Consider the following 11,855-nt stretch of genomic DNA (forward strand, 5'->3'; position numbering starts at 1 on the left):
GAATATCATCGAGAGTAAATTTAATTTCTTTTAGACAGCGAAACGATGGATCAAATTAATCTTTATAAGTTTAAAAGTCCTTCACTAAAAATCTTTTTAATATTTTAATTTTTGGGTAATTTTTGCAAAATATTTATGTTATTTTATTGTGCTTTTGAATCGCGTAAGATAGAATATGATTATTTAGGGATTAATACGAGGACAATAACAAACAATAAATCTGAAGCGAGTCGAATCGATATAAAAAAAAGGTCTGTGATTTATGACCTACATAATTTAGCGAAAAATCAAAGAATCTTACTTTCAAAAGTTCAATCGATTGATATGGCTTCTCGTTGAATTTCTTGATTGAATCGAGATATTTTCTAGCGGCACCTCCGGGACGAGATATTAGGGACTTTTTGCAGCACTGTTTATCCAAATACGGTGAACGCTAAGGTCAGGTTACCTTCTTCTTAACAACCAATTAAGAAAAGGATAACATGACTTAACGTTCACCGTATCTAAATTCACGTTATTGCAAAAACTCTCTACGACAACAAGAGACGCGCAACGTTACGTTCCAATTTCGAAAGACCTACCCTCAAATAACGTACAAAAGTACTCGTCGCTATTAAGTCGCATTGTTCCGCAACTGTGCAACGGTGCATTCATAATCCGAGCGTGCTATCCAAGTAGATACAGTTATGGCCCCGAGGAGTCCATAAGCGCATCCTCTGTCCCTCGGCGCGCCATTGATCACGGAGACGATCTTCTGGCGTCCATGAAGTCTGGGAGTCATGCAATTCTAGGCGAGCTTTGCGTTCCGCGAAAAAGTCACGTACGACCCGTGCAAAATGACGGTTCGACCCAGAGAATAGGCCATGCTCGATCGCGTCGTCGCACGACAAATGGTAATAGAAAACCACGTCCGCAAACGGCACATTTCACTGAGTGAATCCTTACCTGATGGTTGCAAATGATAGCTACTTAAAATCTTTCTACTAACTTTGCTTCTAATATTACTTTCTCAGACATATAAATACTCTTAATATTAATGGGATGTTGTAAACACTTGTACGTATCCTTTTCTAAATTACAGAACAGAAATAAAAACATCAGGAAAGTTAGTATATATTAATCACGTTGTGTAAGCCACTTTTCTTCACTTTTCTCGTGAAAAATAAAATAAGTGTAAGTTGTTTCATCGCTGTGTCTTTAAGTGTACAGAACGTATTACGACATTTAGCTTGTTTAATGTTTCCTCTTTATTTAATTCCTCTTTATTTAATTCCAATTACATTGGAGAGAATCGCGTAGACACTTAATAATTAAAGGGCTGAGAGCAAAAATGTACCAAGTCCATAATTTATAAGAGCCACTTTACATACGACTTTGTACTTAAAGCAGGCTTTACAAATTACAGACCCCGTCCGCTTTTGCTTTGAAGCCCTTAATTATGCTACAGTCTCTTTTCACCGAGATTTGTCCATCTTCCGAGAGGCTCAGCGACATGCGAGGAACGCACGCCGATTAGCTCGTCTTGATTTTTCCCACACTCGAGAAAGCTAGGGGGGTAGGCCCACGTCAGCGGGACATTTAATATTCAGCTAAGTTCCCGACAGGAGGATGGGCCCGCATGCATGCACCGGGACTCCGTTCCATCCTTTCGTCGGATAATTCCAATTCCGCGGCGGACATTGACGAATCATCGATTCGCGCGGGCATCATTAACCAAGCGGCTACCTATGTGCGCCGTTTGTTGCCGAGCTCGAACGAGAAGTCGGGTTATTGGCCAAACGCCTTCGTCTCGCCTTCGTAATTCTTTAGTTGTTGCGATTACGTTACGTTCCGCAGATCAAAATGTATATTTTGGAACACGAACTAATATTTACAATGATACACCTGTAGTACTTAATCTTTAAGTAGATACTTAAGGTGACTTAAAGATACGTAAGTTCATTGGTGGGCTGCCTAAAAAACTTTGATTTTGTAGTTATACCGTTTACTAATATATTGTGTTATAATTAAATTTACGTTATGTTATAAGATAGAGGAATGTCGGAATTTTGAGTGAGTGGACAATATTTTTCATTTTTTTTTAGAATAAGATTTTACTGTGGTTACCCTACTTTACTCATAAAGGTTCTAAAAATCTAAAGAGCTCGGTGAAACAATGATATAATTTTTCCTTCTAATTTCTCATCTATTTTTCAAATCTTAATTTTTAAAATTCTGTTTTATGTTTTTTTTTTTTATATATATTTGAAGGTTTTATCGAATTTTTTATTAGACGTAATATGAAATTTTTTTAAACATTGTAATCTGAAAAACTTTTTTAAAGATGTTTAGAGCTTCAAAAGTTTTAAGCTTTGTAACAAAAATTACAAAATGAAATTCTAGAAAAATCAAAACCTAAAAGAGAAGGAAAATAAGGTATTTTTATTACTTAATTTTCTCTTATTATTATATATAACGAATTCAAAACCACTTTTTCTATAATTTTAACTATAATAAAGATCGTTATAAATATCTCTGTCCACATTAGTGATTACGCTAATGAGACGAGAGCAACGTTTTTATTTCGTTGAAATAATAAAGATAATTAATATTAATTTCCTCCTAAGTTACTAGATAATTATAGATAAGAGAAAAATGAGAAATATAAAACAGACGTCTACGTATTTAACAATTTTAATGTCAGAAATAATCGTGAAAAATTTCCTCTTTATACGCACATATCCGCTCCACGGCGTACACTAACGCTCATCGCGTTAGTGCAATCTGCTCTATTTTTCGCAAAAAGACCCGCCGCGTTGCGACGGTGATTCTCTCGTGTTGCGTCTTGTCGCAAAAGAGATAACGCCGTCGCCGTCGCGATGATGGGTCGCGGACGCGTAATAAACTTTATTAATGACCGTTTCGCGCGCGACCGGGTGAGGACACGCACGCGGATAACGCGTACGAGACGGATGACGTCACCTGCTGCGGGACTCGTGCACAGACACCCGCGAGGCCGAGGTTACCGTGAGCATGTACACGCGATGCGAACACACTCGCGAATCGAAGGCACCGCGCGAAGCCGCGTGCGAGCGCGCGCGCGCGCGCGCGAGACAAGTGGAGAAGGGGGAATCGACGTAGAAGTGAATGAATGTAGCGAAGCGTGGGCGAGCAGTGGTTCTCCGGGGGTTCTCCATTTCCGAATGAACGACAAAGGGGGATGCGTCCAAGGGATTTTCGGGAGTCGTTCCAATCGATCGAAATGAGATTATAAAATAATAACGAAGTATAAATAATAAAATCATTATATTTTTTAATACGTGTAATAATAATATCATTGTTTTGCAGTCTATCGGAATGTATTATTTGGGACAATTATTATGCTAAATTTTGACATTTTGAATTTAAAGTAATATGTCCGTAAGACACAAAGTCTACCAAAAATAAATTAATTGAAAAATATTAGATTTTTAAATCACGTTAATTTAAAAGATTTCTAATATTCCATCCATATTCCCATTGATTGATGAAATTGGTCTTCTTTTTGGTAAGGTAATACTCTTTCAAGAGCAAATTTTAATTCGCTGGATTTTGCTGTAATTTTATCAGACTATATGAAGAAAATTTAAAGAAACTTGAATTAATAGAGAAATATCGGATTTGATATAAGACTGTACTCTAAATTAAGAACAAATGTAAGAATTTTTATACAAGAATATTTGAAAAATTTGGCTGTGTAACACAATCGCGCCGTCTTGCATGTGAGCGGAGCTTAAGAAGCAAGCATGCACGCGACCATCTCGACCAGTCCAGCGTCAACATCAGTACTTACCGAGTGGATAACATCCGGCTTCCATCGCATCGGTTAGACGACACGGTGCTTGATTCATTCATGAAAAACACGAGACTTTATCCCAATTAACACGAATCTCCACTCAATTCATGCGACCACGACGGTGGTCATTAATTACGTGGTGCCACTCGTGACCGCTTCGTCGATACCAGCGGTTCGGACACAAGTTCGAGAAGACAAAGGGGATATATGAACGTGGAAGAGGGTTACGGAGAGGGTAGAAAATGCCTAGACCTTTCTGTACTCAGTCTTTCTCTTGATCTATGTACCTATCTTCTATCCGGCAAGCGTTAACTACATCCGAACGTTATAAGCTGTACGTTATAGCTGGCTAGTCTGACAGTATTTGAAGTAACTACCTGGGACCTTAGGTGATGACGCGGCGCCTTCTGAGATTATTTTTCCTAGCTATTTCTACTTAAAGAGAAATCTTTCTCACATAAATATTTTATTTATTTAAAATCGTGAAAAAATACTTATATTTTATAAATATTTATGAAATATAAAAAAGATTGTATAGTATTTCGCAAATATTAATATATTTTTATTACTTTTTAAGTAGCAATTGAATATCATTGACAATCTTCTCACTCTATGAAATAGAACTAAAGCAGTCTTTATGTGTTTTATCTTATATTTTATTTCTTTCCTTTCTTTTTGTAAGAATTAAGATGTAAATTTTATGCTAAAACAAACTACTTTTTCCCTTAGCAAAATTGCGTCCGATAAATAATTTCTGCTCTTATTTGTTAACTTCAATCTACTCTTCTGTAAAAACTACTCATGAATTTAAATTCTTTAATGAATTTTAATCTCTAATTGCTATCGACTTTTATTTGTATTCTTTATCTGGCTTTCAAAATTTATCTCTTCGTTTAGATCCGTTTCTGTGTCTATACTCATTCATATATTGTTATAATGACGTTTTTCCTTGGCATGAATTTTTTTCTTCACCAACATCATTGATTACACCTTATCTCTTCTCTTCGCGAGCACGCACTCGTCTCCCACATATACCCACTGTACGCATCACACATACACATTCTATCTTACGCGACGTGTCACAAGCGGCCGGCTTGTCGTATTTTCGACGAGACGTGGAATTCGGCCTTGACAGGTAGATAAGACGAGATGGCGAAAGAAAGCCACGCCGCGTACAGTCGCGTGGCTCTCTTTTCCGAGACGGGACTCGCCCATCCTCTCGGCGTCATCGGCACTGTGAATTTTCCCCCCTCGGCACTTTTTCTCGTGAATCGATACCGCCGTCGTCGCTGCTGCTGCACAAACCGGTCCACTTTAGAGACGCATAGTAACGCCGATCTCGGATATACTCCAGAACCGAGTTGATGCCGAGTAGAGGGATATCTTTGGAGCCACGTGAGAGAAAATCCTCCTTGCGATCCATGATGCCGTGGTACTGAATGATCGCATAGCAGCGGCATGCATGCGGCTCATGGAGGAGCGTATGCATGAGTCGGATGTTCGTTACATATGATACAAACATTTGCTTTTAATTGGCTGACATTATAACGCATCGATCCAATTAGAGGCCGGGTGGAATAAATCGTTTAATCGGTGACAGAGATTTACATTCTTCTTATATATCGGAGGAATCGCCTATGTGTCGGACTCAGGCTTGCGTAATCTTCCTTCCTGCTGTGGCAATTATCACGGATGTGTAGTTGAACGCAGTTGAATGTAGAATAGTCTAGTGGCTGTTGACTGATCACGATTAGACGTCGCAGATTATATTGTTTCACGATTAACATGTTTCGAGTCGACCGACGGTCAGCATTAAATAAATTATTAAATTGGTTTCTACATTATTAAAGAATTATGTCCGTAAACATTAAAATGACAGGGAAAGTCGGAAGTTGATATCTGCGTATAGATCGTTCTTATCCTAAATCAGACAATGCAAACGACGAGTATATGCCTTTGAGAGTCGCTGTGAGAAAATCGTGATCATTCGCGATATGGCTTTCAGTTTTCCCAGGTGGATCTTCTCCACAGTGAAAGTTCGCAGAATCATCGGACGTATCCGTAGAAAGTACTTCCGCTGGTATCTCGTTCACAGGCCGCCTACAATATTTGGAGATTAGTTGTAATAATTTTTTGATATTCTTTACAGAAATCCAAAATAATACTGGCCAATTCAATACTGAAAGATAGATGGTTAATTGTCTACTTCGAGTATCACTCGGTGTTTAATAAATAATTAATCACCATCTTCTGGCATTAAATTTCTGTAAGGGAAAAGATTCTCATGTTATGTTTTAAAAATGTAAAATGAATACAAAAATATTTTAAATATATAAAAGTCATTAAGAAGATATCATTGTTATTAACTTAATTCTATTAATGCTAATTGAAATGTTCAATTCGATTAATTTTTTAAATAAATTTAATGATTATCTTTTCATATTTAATAATATTAATACAGAGCGTACATGTAACATTTTCAGTATTTAGTGTAATATCTTTTTGTAAAAAATAATACTTAATTATTAAAAAAATTTTTTTTAATTAGTAGTAGACATGAGAATCTTTTTCTATCTTCTTCAGAACGTTCAGAACGTTTAAAACGTTCAGAACGTTACATCTTTTTATTTATGATAAAAATACACATTGCACTATGCCATAATTCCGAGAATATTATCATTGTATAAACGAGTGATGACACCACGCCCGCAATTTACCATTGACGCAACTCGGTAAACGCTACGCGATGTTTCAAAAGCGCTAATGCGCAACGCGAATTCGCATGTGATTTCTTTAACGATTATCGACTGTCGGACGAAAGTTCAAGGCGTCCTACGCTTAAATTGTCGACGAACTTCCTCCACGGCAGACCCGGAAGACGGTCGAACACAAGCTTTACATGTAACCGTTTATCCACGTCGTAACGTAGTCGTCAGTCGACCCGATATTTGCGGCGAGTGGAATATGAAGAAGCCGCCGGGATAATACGGACTGAGTACAGTGGCCCTGATGAGTCGTTCTTCCTTTTAGCGATAGACACAAAACGAGCACTAACGTTTGAGAAAACATGTACTCAATCATACTTGAATGAGCGACAATTAAAGTTAGCTCGCGTTCGCTTATGGGACTGTTCTGTCTTCGCTTGATTGTTTAGATTATACCGGCGGAACTGACTCTGCAATGAGTAACGATTTTGTGGCTACGTAAAACTGTTGCGTTGAAGTGGATTAGCGTTAACTACGCGTTTAACTATAAATACAAATTTTAGTTAATTAAATTTAAATTGTTCTTCTGTTTCTGTGTATCGACAATAATATTACGTAATCTTAATCTAACAATAAGAGAGTTGAGAGGCAGCGAACCATCAGCCGAAGTTAGTTAAACACTGTAAGAAAAAGATTCACACTTATTATCTCTGACGAAGTAATTAACAGGTTTCTTGATACGATCATCATCATCGCGATAGACATACGTTGTAGTTTAATCGCACTTTGGAAAAGGAGCAGAAAGATATCTGAGCTCGATCTCTCGCTCGTGCGTTCTCATCATCACCGATGTAACATGAAGGAAACGCCTAATGATCCGCGAAGTCGACCATCGGTTACGCGACCGCATATCACCAGCCGGCCAGTGAAAGACGAGAACGGGAGAAACGCGTTATGGGGAACGAATGCACGAGCATGCACGTCGATATCGACGTTCTCTGTCCGAATTAATCATCGGCATAGTCCTTCCGCCGAACGCTAATGCGGTCAGTTAATCAAACTGCGTGCGGAATGATAATTATCTGTATTTGGATCTCCAAGGAAAAGTGGCAGACCAATGGCGTAGTATCCGGATATGCAAAAGCTGCATCCTCCCTTTTACTCTTTAGAGTTCAGTAATTATATCTTAAGAGAGAAACAAATATATGGATCATATATGAAGATCTTTTTTTTTTGTGAATACAAAAAATCAACAATTCTAGATATACTTACACTAAAGAAGGAAGGTGGGTTATTTATGCACTACATAGTTGTGGACTCGCGACAGTTGTTTCTGTATTTGTCGTTAAAATATCCGAACAAATAGTACTTAATGTCGTACAACTTGATGTTGATGAGGATTCATGTGTTGATAAAGTTTCTTGCAAATAAAAATGTTAGAGCCGTCGAAATTTTACGTAAACTGCGCACAATTCGGAGAAGAGACGCTATCCACGGTGCAAGTACGCAGCGGCACTCGATACTGTCGAATGTTGTTGATTAGTCTCTGTTCATCTATTTTTAGAGTTTCGAATGTTTTTTTTCTATAACATCGGAATTCGTTTGAATGCACGTCATTGCCGCCTGCATGCGTGATAATAATTTCTTATTAGCGGCACGTGTCTGAAAGAATACGGAACATATTCATGTTTTGTAAAATAATTATCCTTGTTATAAAAGAACATAATTGGCTATACAAATGGCAAAACAGGTATGTATCATTATTTATTGTCAATTTTTAAAAAAGAATATCAAATAGATTGTTTAACATTACAATCCGAAGCGCCACTACGGTCTAAGTATTAAGATGTTGAACTAATATATTAGGTGTTGGAATTAATTCGTAGCGTTTTACAAGTGATGGGAAGTACTTTCATTAATGTATTTTTTAATGCTCATGTGAAATAAATAACATTCTTTCATTAAAAAACGCTACGAATTAATTCCAACACCTAATATATATTATTCAAACGAATGAATTAATTTCAGAAATAATAATTACGTGTCGATATGATTGTCGACATTAACGCAATTAATCTGAAATGTAATAATCCCCCCAAAATTCCCCAAATTAATCTTAAAAAACTGTAATAAACTTATTGCGAAAAAATATTGCCTCGACCGGGAGTCGAACCCGGATCTCTTGCATTCCGTGCGAGAAATAGATTGTTATTCACTGACGTATAAATATTGCTACGACGATTGCTACGTGATGCGATAAACATTTACAGTGCAACCAGCGCCATAAAATTACAATATCAGTGGTATTCTTGGTCTTGATGATGGTAATGTGTGCAATGTTCGAGGGATCTGTAAGTTTTAATTTAAACATGATTGTTTATGGATAAATTTTTGAAAAATAATAAAATTCTATTCTGTGTGAAGGAATCCTTCGGTTTTACAATCGTTGCGGATGTCGTAGACGAACCACAACACCAACAACAATAACAACGACATCATCATCTACAACGTAACCATCAGAGTTTATCAAGGCCACTACATAGCGGCGTAATAACCAGAAATAAATTGAATCTTATGCCTATCTAGTGAAATAGACTAGTGAAATAGTTCTAATGAAATAGAAAAGTTGTACAGAACTGTCTAATTTTTTAGTTCATTGTTAATCGGTAATGTAATGCTGCTCACTTCTTCTACCAAAAAATTAGCTAAGGCTAGGAATAAAAAATTAATTAGTAAGTAGTCTATCCTGGACCACATAGCGACTAAATAGCAAATAAAAATAAAATAAAATATTTATCTTCTTTATTGTCATTTTTCTTCTCCATCTAATCCCAAGACATTTTATAATTGAGGATTCTGTATCAGGAATATCTAACCTTTTTATTAATTAAAATTTCTATACACTTATTACCTATTTTTATTATATTCTTTTTAAGATATGAATGGATATTTTCTATTTATAAAAATTTTGTGTATACTAGGATATAATTATCCATTATATTATTTTAAAATTAATATATTAGGTCTATAAATAAATTTTGATCCTTTTTTTTTACAAAAAATATAATATTTATTTATAAAAAACCAAAGCACATGTAAGTTTTGAAAATAATCTCCATCACTTTCGACACACTTTTTGCCGTCTCTCGAACAGCTGGAGAATTTTCCTTTCGGAAGAACGATGGCGATTTTGATTCAATAAATTCGATTATGAAATTTTCGACTTCTTTGGATATTTCAACGAGATGTTGCTGTAGAGAACAAAAGAGGTGAAAATCTCTAGGAGCCATATCTGGAGAATCAGCCGCATGATGGAGAATTTCTCAGCCCAAAATATAGATTAATTTTTTGGTTGCTATCGCCGAATGGGCCGTGCGTTATCGTGCAGTATCACCTGACGAGTTTCCTAGCCGGTAGGGTCGTTTTCGTTCGCTTTGTCACTTAAACGCATCAATTGTTGTTGACAACGCTTAGACGTTACAGTTTCCTTAAGTTTTAGCAACTTAAAATATAGCACACCTTTCACATCTCACCAAATGCATAACAATACTTTTTTTGAATGAATATTTGGTTTTGCGATTGGCGTTAACGGTTCTCCGGGATAAACTCATGATTTTTTTCTTTTAGGATTCTCGTATATAATTCACTTCTTATCATCAGTTACGATTTTAAACAGAAAATCTTTCTATTTACTTAAAATTTACTTCTATTTACTTTAAATCTTAACAACGGGTGTCAACAAACTGCTGTGTCGTTTCGCTTTGTTTTCTGGGCTGAGCACGTACGGGACTCAACGACCAGTCTTCTGTATTCTTTCCAGCTTCTGCAATCGATGGGAAATTGCTTGTTGAGTGACATCTAGTTATTCAACAAGCTTCTTTTGTGTTTGACAAGGATTTTCTTGCAATAGCTGATTCAATTTCTCATCTTCAACTTTTTTTGATGCTTCCGAACGATATTGATGAGAAAGATCGAAATTACCCGTCCGAAATTTTTTGTACCACTTTTTGTATGTCCTTTCAAACACCGTATTTTCTCCTAAAACGGAACAAATTTTTTCCGCTTCGAGAACATTGTTTTTTAAATGAAAAGCGAACAGAATACAATGCCTCACGTGGTTGTCGGATGACATTGTTCACTTTTAAGGTTTGTGAAATTATTGTCTAGCAAGGTTATCATATGTAATTTTTTTTCATCATAAAATTTGGTACTACGAATCCCCAAAGCAGCGAAAAAAAGATTTGAATTTACAGTAAAGTTACAGTTGGTTAATTCAGAGAAGTCAGAACTTATTTGTAGATCTAATATATTAGGACATTTAAAATTATATTTGCGATAGAGAATACAAATGAAGAAACGAGATCGTATTATGTAAATATATATATATTATTTCGTTTTTAAAATAAAAGATAAAAACATTTTATTATGAAATTTTATTCGGAGAAAGTTACACTATTGCTTCAAAGCAAATAATCTCTCAGACTAAAAGTCTCTACTGCTACTGCCCAATGTATGTAAATCACGCATTACGGTTTCTACAGTGATTGGCCAATTTGTTTACTGCTTACGTATTACTGTCTTATATTTTTGTGTCATAGGCTTTAATGCGTCGTCTATAATGGTAAGAAGCTGGATTAAGAAGTAGGCATAGAAATCGACCTATCATAGTTGATTATCCTCCTCATCAATCGATTATGATTGATTGATTTCTATACGCCTACTCTATAATTCACTACTGCTACTGTTCATTGTAGACGAGGCTTATCACACAAAAAAACTTAAACAGTAAAAAGCAGTAAGGAAATCAACATATTGAATGGGTTATTAATGTTTATGTTACGGTCTCGAAAATGATTGGCCAATTTGCTTACTGCTTACATTTTACTGCTTAAGTTTTTTTGTGATGGTGCTCTAATTCATCGATTATGACACATGTCCTTCACGCACAACGATTATTGCGTTCTTACGTATGGTATATAGAGTTTCGATTATCATGTTTTTTTCTATTAAAGTGCAATTTCATGCAGCGAAGGAAAGCTGACTTTTTATCCTCACTTCACCATAATCAAAACAACACACACAAAGCACTCGATACTGTTGAATGCTGTTGACTAATCTTCGTTCGTCTTTTTTTAGAGTCTTGAATGTCATGTTTTTTTTCTATTACACCAGAATTCGTTTGAATATGCTTGTCGGACGTCACTTTCGCCTGCATACATGATAACAATCTTTTATCAGCGACACATGCTTGGAAGAATGCGAAACATACCCATATTTTAAAATAATTATTTTTGTTATAAAGGAACATAATTGACAATGGGCTACACAAATGGCAA

The 11,855-nt window shown here is 36.1% G+C and overlaps 1 long non-coding RNA gene across 1 annotated transcript; it reads right to left on the reverse strand.

Annotated features, from left to right (window-relative positions):
- Positions 1-412: 412 nt before the first annotated feature.
- Positions 413-9,577, reverse strand: LOC147908118 (uncharacterized). The gene is made up of 2 exons (XR_015546576.1): positions 7,792-9,577; positions 413-5,914 (listed from the first exon to the last, which is right to left on the reverse strand). It is a non-coding gene; the product is annotated as an uncharacterized LOC147908118 (long non-coding RNA).
- Between the last annotated feature and the right edge of the window lie 2,278 nt (positions 9,578-11,855).

This window comes from Acromyrmex echinatior, chromosome 11 (genome assembly GCF_024713525.1).
Source record: "Acromyrmex echinatior isolate Ae372 chromosome 11, ASM2471352v2, whole genome shotgun sequence".
Taxonomy (NCBI): Eukaryota; Metazoa; Arthropoda; class Insecta; order Hymenoptera; family Formicidae; genus Acromyrmex; species Acromyrmex echinatior.